The sequence below is a fragment of the Wyeomyia smithii genome, chromosome 2, assembly GCF_029784165.1.
Source record: "Wyeomyia smithii strain HCP4-BCI-WySm-NY-G18 chromosome 2, ASM2978416v1, whole genome shotgun sequence".
NCBI lineage: Eukaryota > Metazoa > Arthropoda > Insecta > Diptera > Culicidae > Wyeomyia > Wyeomyia smithii.
This window is the reverse complement of record NC_073695.1, coordinates 198,037,309-198,050,550: the sequence shown is the minus strand read 5'-3', so window position 1 is coordinate 198,050,550 and position 13,242 is coordinate 198,037,309. Positions and strand designations below refer to the sequence as shown.

At 41.0% G+C, this 13,242-nt stretch overlaps 1 protein-coding gene across 3 annotated transcripts in view; it reads left to right on the top strand.

The window, feature by feature from the left end:
- LOC129720023 (E3 ubiquitin-protein ligase goliath) overlaps window positions 1-13,242 on the top strand; it is a 194,575-nt gene that overhangs the window by 45,081 nt on the left and 136,252 nt on the right. The window lies entirely within an intron of this gene.

Genomic DNA, 13,242 nt, shown 5'->3' with positions numbered 1-13,242 from the left:
TGACATGATCTAAACTTAACTAACGAGAAATATGACAGGTAACACCTACGCTTTGGAGTGCGTTCTTTGCACACTAGAGCGAACCAAAAACACATTCTTCATGATGTAAATTCTGTGAAAACAAAAATGGGCATGTAACTTTTGCATTAAAAGAACTTTTTTCGGATGGTACTAAAAAACTAAGACAGACAATTTAGTTTGATAAATTTTCCGTTAAAGGTTACAAGCCCACTTGCAAAAAATTCCCTTGCGACCGATTTTCCGGCAGTTAACCCCAGATCATTCGCTATGGTGGGCGAATACATTCGAGTTCTTTCTTCGTTTTATTTATCAATTCCTCCTCAGTTTTCGCGACAATATTATTGAAATACGTTTGGTGAATTTGCCGACTTGGGTACCAGTAGGTACCAGGGCTTCGAGTAGTGGGCCGACGCCAGATTCGTCCAGAATACCACGTCTAACGGTGTTTCTTGCACGACTTCCGATAGGCACTTCGTACTATAAACTTTCCCTTTCACGACAAGTGCGTAGCGAAAAAAAAAACGGTCCTGGCATTCTATTCTTGTTGATTGTCAGCCACAGCGGCACCTTCTTGCTGAACGTGGCGTGTAAAACGAGCTTCACCTCGGAGCTCACTTCTTTCGTGGGGGAAGTAAAATACGAAGTGCCCTGTCAGTCGTTGCAGACGTATCTCTTCTCTGATTTGGGTCCGAAGGTGCCCGTAAACGGTCCAAAATAATCTACGCCGGTGTGGCTGAAAGGTGGTGTGACACGTGACATCAGGAGTAGAAACATGCATGGTTCTGCGGCTGGCATATCTTAATTTTATACCACAAGCAGGCCTTCTCGATCTACTTCTTCCTCTACGTTAGTTATCGGTCACCGGATGTTTCTTCGGCAGGTTTATCGGAAACCTAAGCTCTAATGGAAGTGGTGATCCTTGCGGCGTCCTGTCCTTCATTCGCAGGACGTCTTGCTCCTTTGCTATACTATACTTTTTCGCACGCTTTATCATCGCGTCGGCTACATTGATCTCTTTTGGAACCAATTCAGTGAGCGACGAACTGTTTATATCGGTGATGGTCTAAATGGATCCACGACAGCACGGTCTTCGAATCACTCCAGATGTATCGCTGCTTGACCTCCAGATGACAGAATTAGCGATTTTCACTCCCCGCTCGGCTGCTTTTTTCCAGGCGAGGAATCGATATAAGCTTCAACGGTGCCAGTTTTGATCGCACCATCATCAGAAAGTATACTGGACTACAAGCCATCTCAATCCGAAAACACTACGCAGCACCGTAGGCGTTCTCGATTGCACCGACGAAGACACGAAGCTCTACGTTGCTGTTGCTGTTTTGCCTGACCGACTTGCTCACCTCTAAAATATCAGCGAGAAATACGAGCTTCTTCTGATTCGGGTAGCGTGGCGATCCACTGATTCCACTTTTCAGTGCACTCTCGATCGACATAAGTCCTAACGTGTAGAAAAAGATCATAACATAGCTCATAACTACTATTTTCGTCGGTATTTGTTTACCGGAAAGGTTCCTCCTTCAACTTTGTAGAGAACATGAACTTCTGGCCATATTTCACACAATTCCTAGCATTCGCCCGCTTTTTTGTTTCTTCAACACTTTCGGGAACTGCTTTACGAGCTCTTCTGTATTCTTAGGCCAGCGACGGCGAGCAGGTGGCACCGAATATTACTAAAAGCAAAGCAAAGCCTTGGTGCTACATTCCGATTCGGAACTTGACCTGCTGTTTATTTATACACAGACTTCGCAGCAGACTGTTTAGTGTACAGGACAATTGCGGAGCTAGCGCTACGATCCTACTGACACTAACAGTTTCTCCCGAGCCGAGACTTGAACCTACGACGACTCGCTTGTTCGGCCAGCATCGTACCTCTAGACTATCTGGGAGAATATTACTACGTCCATTAAACATACCACCGGAACCGACGAAAAATCAGTCCGGAACAAAAACCTCAGCACCCACTTGTCGGCCCTCCGCATCAACATCTAATGGTATATCTTCCTAATATCGGTGCCGAACCCAAACCTACTATCACTGAACTTGTAGAGTATGGGAGGGAGTACAGTACACATGCCCGGGCCCTTCGGATATTAGTTCAGCTAGATTCCTTCAACTTCTGCTCTCGCGGCCCACACCAAGCGATCCTACTTCTTCCTTGGGTTGTAGACAACGTTCAGAGGAATGTACCACAATTTACGGCTGTCGAATTCCGCTAACTTCGACGGCGTGGTTACATGTGCGAATTTCTTTAAGTATTCCTTATAGTATTTTACTGAGTATCAAAGAGCCATTGAGGGTGACCTGATAAGTACTAAGCCTAAGAAAAATGAAATGTTGTGTCAATTCGACGTCGTACACAAATTACGTAACGCTTAAAAGCTAGATTTCAGACCCCCTCCCCCCTATGTAACGATAAGTAACGTTCGACATGACCCCCTCCTCTAAAATTACGTAACGCTGATCAGCCTGACCCCCCTCCGAAATTTTCAATTTAGAGCAAACATCACAGTTACGTAACTGTCTTTACAACCCCCCTCCCCCCTACGTAACAATAAGTAACGCTGACTCAAATCCCTTCCCCCCTTCAAGCGTTACGTAATTTGTGTACGACGCCTTATTTCTCTACATTACCTCCTTTGGCTCGATATACTTGATCCAGTGATGTTTTTTCCTTCAAAAGCAAATCCTGGGTGCTACATTCCGATTCGAAACATGACCTGATTATACACAGACTTCGCAGCCAACAGATTAATGTACAAGACAATTGCGGGGCTAGCGCTACGATCCTACTGACACTAACAGTTACTCCCGAGCCGAGATTCGAACCTAGCACGACTGGTTTGCTAGGCTAGCGTTAAGCGTAGTATGCAGTTCATAAAGAAATTCATTCTCCTATTTCAATCCCATGTAAAATGCAGGTACTGAACCAGGCAAGGAAATTTCTCCTCATGGGTAGTACGCAGCTAAAAAGAAATCATAAACCGAAAGGAAAAATAAAGTTCACTTGGTGGTGGGAACACTGCTGTAAGTGAAATGTCGCTTATTCTTGCGAGGAATGATGAGCACTGACATTATTCAGGTACTGAAAAAGTTAAGCAGTTAGTTGGTCGTCTCACACCAAATCGTCGCGTTTTGGTAAGTGTGTTCAAGTGTTTTACGATAAAAAAGGCCAACAACACGCGCTCACTGACGTCAGATATCGTTACTGTGAAGCATTCTCAGCTTTCAAAATTTCGTTTGGTAAAAAATGGTTTGGGCAGAATTCCGTGGACCTCTTTTCTTCTCAACTGCGTACCACGCTTTAGAACTTTAGAAGTGGCGATGAAAACCTCTTCATTCGATTCAAATTCCTGCCCGGTGAGTGACTTCTTAAGTTTGGAAGCAAAAAAAAAATGTAGGAGGTTGCATCTAAGACACGACCGCATAACTGACGTATAATTAGGTTGGTTTACCGGTAAAAGGAAAACCGGTAAAACCGATATTTTTTTCAATACCGAAATATCGGTATTGAAGAGGCGAAATAACCGGTATTTTTTAAAATTTAAAACAAACTTGTCACAATAATCATAAATCATCGTGAGGCTAATGCATGCTACCCACTTAGGTAAGCGTTACAAATCACATGACGGTGTATAGACTAAATACATTTAGACAGAAGCAACATTGAATACAGATTTACCCTATTCACCAATTTTTTCCATCTTGTTTTTTCTGCTTGGATACAGACGGTGTGTTTGTATGTGTCGCTAATATGTCAAATGCTTCATATCAATGAAGTAAAACATTTATTTTACTCTATTTCATAGAACAGTTAATCTCTTTACGACCCCTACTTACAGAGGCAACTCGTGGGTTTTGAACTTACCAGTTCACTTACAAATTCTAAAAATCATAGTTTGAGACAGTAATCACAATCATGTCCGCGAAAAAACACAAGTCATTATTCGTTTTGTGCTATTTAAAAGTAAAGCCAGAAAAATTATATTAAAATATTAAGATGGATTAGGAATTTATTTTTTGTTTGGAGTCTCCGTGTGCACGACCAGGATTTATGCCCCCGCTTAAAGCACCTGAAGCAAACTTCAGGCTGTTGGAAGGTGCCCAGAGGGCAGACCTACCAACCCACCTCCGCTAGTGGGAACTTTATGGTAGCAACCTGGGTGCCGGCCGGGCCCCTGCGGAGACAAACTGCCTCCGCGGTCACTACCACTCCACACTCTCGCTCGAAGGCTTGTGCTCTGTCGCACTCTTCGGTGATCTCGTCCAGGTTTTTAAGCTGGAGAGTCACTTCAGGAGTGAGGGCTCGGATTTGAACCTCCTCGCCTAGCACTTCTTGGGCCGTCTTTTTATAGGCACAGCCCTTGCCCTTCGCCTCTTTGCGAAGTTCGAGGATCATCTCGCCGGTGCGTGACCGACGAATTGACCTGACATCCGTGCCGAGGTCTTTGAGCTTGGATTCGTCTCTCATGGCCTTCAAGACTTCAGCGTACTTAGAGGCATCCGTCTTGAGAATGAGCGCGTCACCCTTGCTCCGCCTATTCGCCCCTTGCGGCTTCTTATTGCGGTCGCCGCGCTTCGCGCGTCGTTTTCGCTTCTGCCGCTTTTTGTTCACCACGGTGGTCCAATCCGTGGCTTCGCCGTTTGTCGGTTCTTTGCTCGGCTGGACTGACGAGCCAGCTTCCTGGCTGTCACCGAAGAACCGCCTTCGTTGCGTCCTGGGGGCCGATTCCCCCGGAGAGTCTCTCGCACGTTTGCCAGTCGGTTCAGTTGAACAGACTTCGGCAAACGATGCTGCAGCTGTTTGTGTGTATTTAGACACAGCTGCAGCACTCCCTTTTTTAGGCTGGTTAAGCCTTGCCTCTAGCGCGAGTGCCTTGCTTTCGGCATCGTTAGCCCGTTTAAGGGCTTGCGAAAGCTCGGATTTCGCGCTGCAAAAGTTCATACGTAGCAACAGAAGACATTGCTTCAAATCTTTCGATATGTTGCTACGTTCGTCCGTGAACTTGAGTATTCCATCAAGTTGTACGGACACCGCCTCTACACTCGGGAACTTGTTCATGTGGCTTTCTACCGCAGAGAGTAGCATAGCCCCGGATATTTGTTCCCGCGCCTTGGCGGTTTTAGGTGTTTCCACCTTGCCGCCAATCTTCGCTGTTCCGGTTGGTGCTGGCTTAGGCGTGGCCGCCTTTACCCCAACTCGGAACTCCCCTGTCGGTGTCGCAAAAGGTGTACCAACCTGTGCGCCGCCTTTACCGGCATCGGCCAGTCTCGGTGGAGACCGGGCGATGCCCCGTCTGGCAAACGGGTTTATTAACCCGTCCGCCCCTTCCACTGCCTTCACTTCCTCATCGACTTTGAAAAAATTCATCTTTGTTAATAGGGTCCCCCTTCCAGCCGCTATCCTTGGTCATGGTGGAGTGGTCGCCTATATGGTTCCATGGTGGCCTATGCCGGAGCAGTGAGGTCATGGCTATTGGAGGTCGCCATAGCCCCTCATGAGAAACTATGACGCCTCCCGACCGGCGTAAGTCAGGTAAGGGCATCTGATCCCACTCCTGCCTGATTCCCATCAGGCAATGACCGCGAAACGTACTGGAAGGCCTGCCAGGTTTTACGGGACGGAGACCCCTGCAACCGTGTGTTACTTCGCCGTTTCGACCCGTCGTGGTCTGCAGCTCGACCAAAAGGTACATTTGAGCAGTGCTCTGATCAATCCTTTTTTCTACCGAACACAAAAATATCAGTCATTCAATTTCATCTTATCCGTTTTGTGCGAGACTTCGTACACCGTTCGTCTCTCCGAGCTATCGCGTTCAATTTCGTTTTCCGATTGCAAAATAAAACGAATGTGCATTACGATCATCTCTTTTCCTCTCTAGTGTAGAATCCTCGCAATCCTGTTTGCACTACGTTATGACGATTTTTTTCGCATTTTTCTTTCGTTCAATATCCATTGATTTTTAGTGGCAATGAACGAGCGGAAAAAAATTCATTTGATTTCGCTGTATGCTTCTGATGCGTATATTCTGTTACAGCGTTTTGGTGGCTGGAGACGCTTGTTTTTGTTGTTGTTGTTGTTGTTGGTAATGTTTAGCGATTATGGAAAAGTAAGGTGTTGAAGCTGTTTGATTAATTCTTCATACATCTTTCGAAGCATCCATGGAAATCAAAGCATCGCGTTTGGACATGAGTAGTGTAGTTACATCTGCCAACGCGGCTAGCACTTTATGTTGCGCAGCTCGCGTCGCGGCGGTGCACAGTGGGGCGGCTCCATACAAATGCTGGCCAAGCGAAAAAATATCTTCAAGTCATGGAAAATACATGTTTCAATATAATTTTGGGACGCTGAGTCGAAATTTGATATTATTTTTGCATGAAAATGCGTATTTTTGACGCCAGGGAAAATTTCGTGTTTTTCATATATATTATATGAGGAAAATTTTACGTCGGTTTCAATCTTTTGGAAAATAAAATGCATGATGCTTGAAAGACTTTCATATGCCATAAAAAACATAAAATATTAATCAGTTATTAAAAAAAAGAAAAAAAAATTGAAATATATACTTCGTGTTGAAAATCACTTATGACTTGTTTTTTTTTTTCAAAGTGTCTCTTGATTCTTTTTATCGCATTCGCATTTTTTCCATTTGCATTTTTCTCACCTTCATCTTCATTTTTGTGTTCATTTTCAATACAGTTTTAATAACTTCAAGAAGGGTTTTCGAAATGCAGTTTCTAACGTCAAAATAATTATTCACTACTTGCTCTTTAGAAATTAGCAGACGATGTATTATGTCATGGTTTATGTTTACACGATTGTTTCTACATGTGACTGGTATGATATAAACTTAAAACATAATTTTGGTAGTCAGTGCTGGTGATCCAAAACATAAACAATGACTAGTTTTTGATACTTCGTTAATTATCGAAATATAGATCAGTTAAACTTGTAAATATGCAAATAGTGTGATTAATTATACTGAAACTTGTTTGAGAACGTTGTTATTATCAGACTAATATGAGTCATTTGTTATTATGTAGACGGTTTGCAGTTTGCAATTCAAATTTACATTTTTGAAATCCGACATGTGCCGAACACTCGTTGTTTCTCTCGAAAGAAAGGTGCTCTGCGCAACTCTGCGCAGGATCGGACTAGATGCATTTAAGGCATTTTTTCCAAGCTATCTTTTAAAACTAGTGCCAATAGTGCCAAACCCTGCCGTCTAAACTTTAAACGCTGTTTTATGTAAAAAATACGTAATTTTTTGATTCCGTCAATTTTCAAATTATTCGTTTGTTTCTTATTTCTTTTTTTTTATTTTTGAAATTGTTTTTATTAAGGTATTTCAATTTCTTTTAATTTTTAAATTCTTAAAAGAAATCAAAATTTTTAATTGTTTTTAATTATTTGTTATTTTTTTCCCTTTCTATCAAGCGTAACGTATTTTCTGGATGTTCTCTTACGAAATGTTCGCTCTAGATCACATTTAAAATTTAAAAAAAAAATTTTTGCTACTATACATACTGCCGTTCTTATGCACGCTGGGACAACTATGCTTGGAACGGCAGTATAATCGAGTTTGAAATTATATATAATAGAATTATATACATATAATCGAGTCAATATATAATCGAATCCGACCTTTATATCATCGGCCTAACAGATAGATAGGGTAATCGCTCCATTATTCATCTCAACAGCTTGGTGCACCTTTATTCATCTTATTTCTCTCATTTGTCCAATTTACCGTCAAATTTCTACAAATTTTTGAAAGTAAATCTATTTGCTTCTCGATTTTCTCAATTCTCTGAAAATTTTACGTTGAAAATATGGTAAAATTTGACGATAATTTGATCAAAGAGGCGTGATGAGATGAATATAGGTACTGAGATGAATATAGGAGCGGTTACCCTACTTTCAAATTCGATAGTTATCAGGAAGCTAATTTTTCAAGTCAATTTGTATGCGGGAAATTCTTTTTTGTTATACATTAATAGTGTTCTCCATACATTGTTGATGATCCTTTTCATGCATCGAACATCAATTTTGAAGTCCGCCTGCTTCGCCTTCGCCTTAATCCGCTCCTGGGTACAAGAAACAACTAACAACTCACAACTAAAATTGAACTAGTTTCATCAATTCAATTTAGGTGGCCTCTAATGTTTCTGCTGATTTGCAATCTACCTTTATTTTATTTTTTGCATCTAAAAAAACACAGTTTGTAAGACGGTTATCAACCAATACATCACAAAACTATCAACTCAATTGTAGAACGTGATTTGTCAGGGTATAAGGATTGACATTTTCCACTATTTATGCATCACGAATCAGAAAACAAAATTGACTGAAAATTTAGCCTACTGATAACGATGGATATAAAAAGAATAGAGTAATTATCGGCTTATCTGTTGGGCCAATGATATAAGCGAAGCAAGAATCTGAATAAGCTTCGGAAAAATATAAATTACAGCCGCGCGCAACGCAACATATGGTATAATGCTAGCCGCGTTGGCAGAAGTAAAAACACAACTTGTGCCTGTCGGCGCTTTGCGACGTATAACTACGACGGACTTCAGCATTTCGCATGAAGAAATATTCAAACTATATCTCCACCTCATTTGTCCTCAAGCAATAATCAACATCAAACATCAACATCAACAACAACAACAAACTTCCCCACCGAAAAAATAACGTGCATCTGTAAGCAGTGCCCCAATACCATCCGATACAGCGAAAAAGCATTCATCGACCGTTTTTTGACCGTTCAGACAGCCAGTCAAGATAACCAGTCAAGAACGAGAGAAACGAAAATAAAACACGCCACATGCTGCCGATCATATTCTAGTTTGCTCCGTTCAACATACATTGTAAATGGGAATGATCAAGCGAGAGAGTTTTAAAATCGGCTTCTCCGAAACTGCGGTCGCTATCGTTAGGAAAAAAATCGTCACACGAGAGAAAGAGAAAAACTTTTTTTCGTTCAACCGATCGTTTCTGCCGTTCAAATCAAACGAAAAAAGCATGTGCATTCATCGCAGTCACAATCAAATTTCGATCCCTTCTCAAGCACTGCATTGGAGTGGCTAGATCGATAAGTACTCCTGTGCTGACAGGCATAATTTACGGGTACTGGCTGTGACGTTAGCAGCCTGAGGACTGGCTGTGTGTCTTTTTCTACGTTTACCACCCACATGATAAAAAAAATTAAGAGAATCAGGAAGAGTAAATGTGAACTGAAACCGATTTTAAAATATACACCCGACTCGCGATAAAAAGTCAGTGGACGAATGCATGATGATGTGATGAAATAAACCTGTGCGATTGTCTTAAAAAGCTACGGAGAATACTAACGCGACAAGTGGGTGGGGCTACACACACGGTTTTATGAACGAAAGTAAAAAAAGGTTGGACTGCGGTTGCGAGAAGTGCATTAGTTTTCCACCAACTGTTCAACCGTCAACAAACTCGTCATTAAGATGGCATCGAGGACCCAAGCGGGCTACGGACAGGCGGCAGAGCAGCCAACTTTAGCTATGCGTACTATTGCTGTTACTAGGAAAGCTGGCCAAAAACGCTGGGTTTGAATCTAAAGCCGTTATGAAATACACTAGCTCAAAGTTCGTTTCTTCTACCACGTAAAAATTACAATTGGTCTTTCTCAAGGCCACAAACACGTTCTTTAAACAATGCAAAATTTTCTTACCTTGCAAATGATGAAATATGAAATTCTACATTTATTTCAAGCAATACAAAAGTGATGCTAATGTTGTTTTTCTCTAAATGCGATCATATTTCAACTATCGAGCTAGCTTGAATTGTGCTTGAAATTTGTTTGTTGTTGTTATTGAGTCGTTTAGTATGTGTAATACAATTAAACAGCTAGATTAATGCAAATACACAACTCGGAAAAATCGTTTGATAAACAGGCTAAAAAAATGCTATTGGTGTGTCACAATAAAAAGACTATATAAACACAGTATAATGATAAAGACGAGAAAATGGTGGAAAATTCAAAACGGCTTCGATCGTTGGTTTTACCGTCTGCGGCCAGAAAATGCCCACTAATGGAAAAGCAAGATTTCAAAGTTTTTATCACTTTAGCAACGTTTTATAGAGTGGGAGAAAAAAACTAACTACTTCAATTGAATAATTTTGATGCGGTAAAAAACAAGGCACCGTCCGCTACGGGATGCTGCAATCGTCTGCTGCGCTGCGGCAAGTCTGCTTGCTACTGGTTGATCCGGTTTTCAGTAAATCATTCTTTTGCTACAGTGATCGGATGAACAATGAAGACTATATTGTTGCATGCTAGCTTTTATATGTGATTCTATATGTGACTAATGACAGTTATACTTCCGGTGGGCGTGTCGTTGTGCACTCGAGCGAACAAGGCTGTGCTGGGGAAGTGTTTAAACTATAACTGTAGACGACAAAATGAAAAAAGCTCACACCGGAGTAAAATCAAAAATTAAAGCTATTCAACCATTCCTATGAATTTTGGTGCCCCCAGCCATTACCGAAACGTGTTAACTTACGCGAGAATGTCGTATAAAAATTGTTCGCCGTTATGTTATGTCTCTGATGAAACGGTAATTCCTGTGAATTTTGGTGTCCCTAGACCAAAATTCACAGGAATGGTTGAATAGTTATAATCTTTCATTTTTTTCCGGTTCAAGCTTAAGGAGTGAACCTGTGTTTGCCAGAGAATCAAATTTGCTATGAACTTTAACCTCTTTATTATAAAAAAATGTTTCAAAAATTGATTTCATAAACTAGAAAAAATTGTTCTCTATCAAACGACTTATCAATGACTAAAATCTGTTCAGTGATAACAGAGTCAAAGTGAAATCCTTCATTATGCCGTTCCACTTTATTTTCAATACTTCGGAATGGATAGGGTACCATTCGTATTGTACGTTGAAAAAAGTTGCACGGAACAAAATCTAAAGATGCGGGTAGCAGCTCGAAGCTCCATTCGAACAATTTGGTCCTGGTGACGGCGGAGATATGAGTTAGTGCGTTGTCATGGTGGAAACGCATTTTTTTGAAATGGGGTTGCTTTTTCTGTACAAATTCATAATCGAATCGGCCCAAGTATTCGGCAAAGTAGATCCACTGTTTAGATTTTTCTTTGGTCTCTGGTGTGTACCAGTGGATTGATGTTTCGTCGATGGTGATAAAACGACGCAGAAACTCTTTCATCCCTTGCGCCGACTGCTTTCTCATGTCCAAAATTATATGCTGGATATGACCCACACGGTTTTTTCTGAGATGTCTACTTCCTCAGCTAACTCACGTATCTTCAATTGGCAGTTTGTTTATCCACGAGATCGTGAGTTTTTGTCACGTTATTTTTCGTGGAAGCTGTTTACCACATTGATACTCGATAATCCAATTTTTGACGCCTTTGGGCGCTGAGTACTTATTGGAACGCTCTCGTATGCAAACGGCACGAGAGAAAAGTATATTTTTCTAAAGAGAATGATTCAGATTTCGTTATGTTAGATGGTGTCATCTTGCAAGAATTGAGCGCCAGCAGTCTCTGGACACCATTAAGTACAAATTATGTGTTGTTTTCTAGTAAAGCCAGTTGTAGCAGTTCAAACAAGTTCGATCAAATGTTGATCTAAATGAGAACATCATATTGTGAATGGAAAAAAAAAAAAAGGAATTGAGCTATGAAAGAAACCAATTTTGAGGGTTAGGAAAATTGTTAGAAGTCTTTTTCATGGCTCATAAGTTTTAACTTCATCAGGAGATATAGAGGAAAATTATCCACAAACATTCCTTTGTGTGTATCTCCAGAGAAGTTAGATCTGTGAGAGAGTCTCTGATTACCGGAAAGATCAGTTTAACTGAATTATTCGTTTCAATCGTTCGTGGAATATGAAACAGAGCTCTTAATTACATTTTTGAAGTAGAATACTTCTCTCAGGAAGTTCGGTTACATAGGGATGTGAAATGAAAATCTAAAACCGAAAAAAGTGAAAAATATGTCCAATTTCAAATGCTAATAAATTGGTTAGTTTTCGATGGATTTCCTTCGTTCTTGCAGCAATAGATTGGAAAACCTTCTAAGATTCTTCCCAAATGAAGATAATTGTAATTTTATTATTCAAACTATTGCACTATTGAAAACAGTCAAGCCTTGTCAAAATTGAAAATTCGACCTCTGATTGGTCGTTATATGATTGCTTCCCAAGCACGGTCGACAGAATCATATACCTTGCAATTCAAAACATGCTATTTGGCCTATATAAGAGCCTGTTTCAGCCGAAGCTGCTCATAATAGTTCTAGACAGCGACAACAGCAGTCGTCCTCCCTTAAAAGCAGCAGTAGCAGTGCAGTGGATACCAGCGATAGCGGATAGCGGCCAAAGCTGTGGCATAATGGATAGCGCACTGGTTGCAGCGGATTTAGCATCGATAGCAGCTGGGCCAGCTGATGCAGGAACAGCTGATACCAATGGCAGCGTATAGCGGTTACAACTGTGGCACGGCTACGGAAAGCGTAGCAGTTGCAGCAGGTATCAGCATCGATAGCAGCTGATGCAGTGAGGCACTTTAGTGAAATGCAGTCCCTGTGCGATAGAGGGCACTAGTAAATGCATTCAATGAAAAGTTGACTCATTTTGACAACACATGAGCCGTCTAGTTTTGAATGTTAAATAAGCTTTTCACTCAGGATGAAATAAAAACCTGATGATTGAAGAGTTAATGTTTTCTCTTGAGTTCATTTACATTTTTAAATTTGTAAAAGTTATAAATTTTACTTTATCTTCGTGTCTCAGAACGTGCTGAATTATCTTTTCCTTCAGTCATGAGCAAGACATCCGAAAAAATTTCATTATATCAAAATTTAAAAATTGTCAAGCCCCAACCATGACAAGCAACTTAGCGCAAAATTCGATTAATCTGATTAATCAACGTTTATTTACTAGTAAAAACGATTGACACGCAAGCAGCCGTGTTATTTTTCTTGTAAAAGTATTCTACTTCAACCTTGCGGTCGAGGCTTTGCACACAACCCTCCTGTGATTTTTTTACACTCGGAATTGATTGATTACCTAAGTACAAGTACAACCTTGTTATGTTATTAAGCACAACCATTTATTCATGTTACTCTCCGCCTTTTTACTAAGGACAACATTCGTACCCGCATGCTTTTGAGTTGATTTATAAGCAGACGCAGGTATATCGGT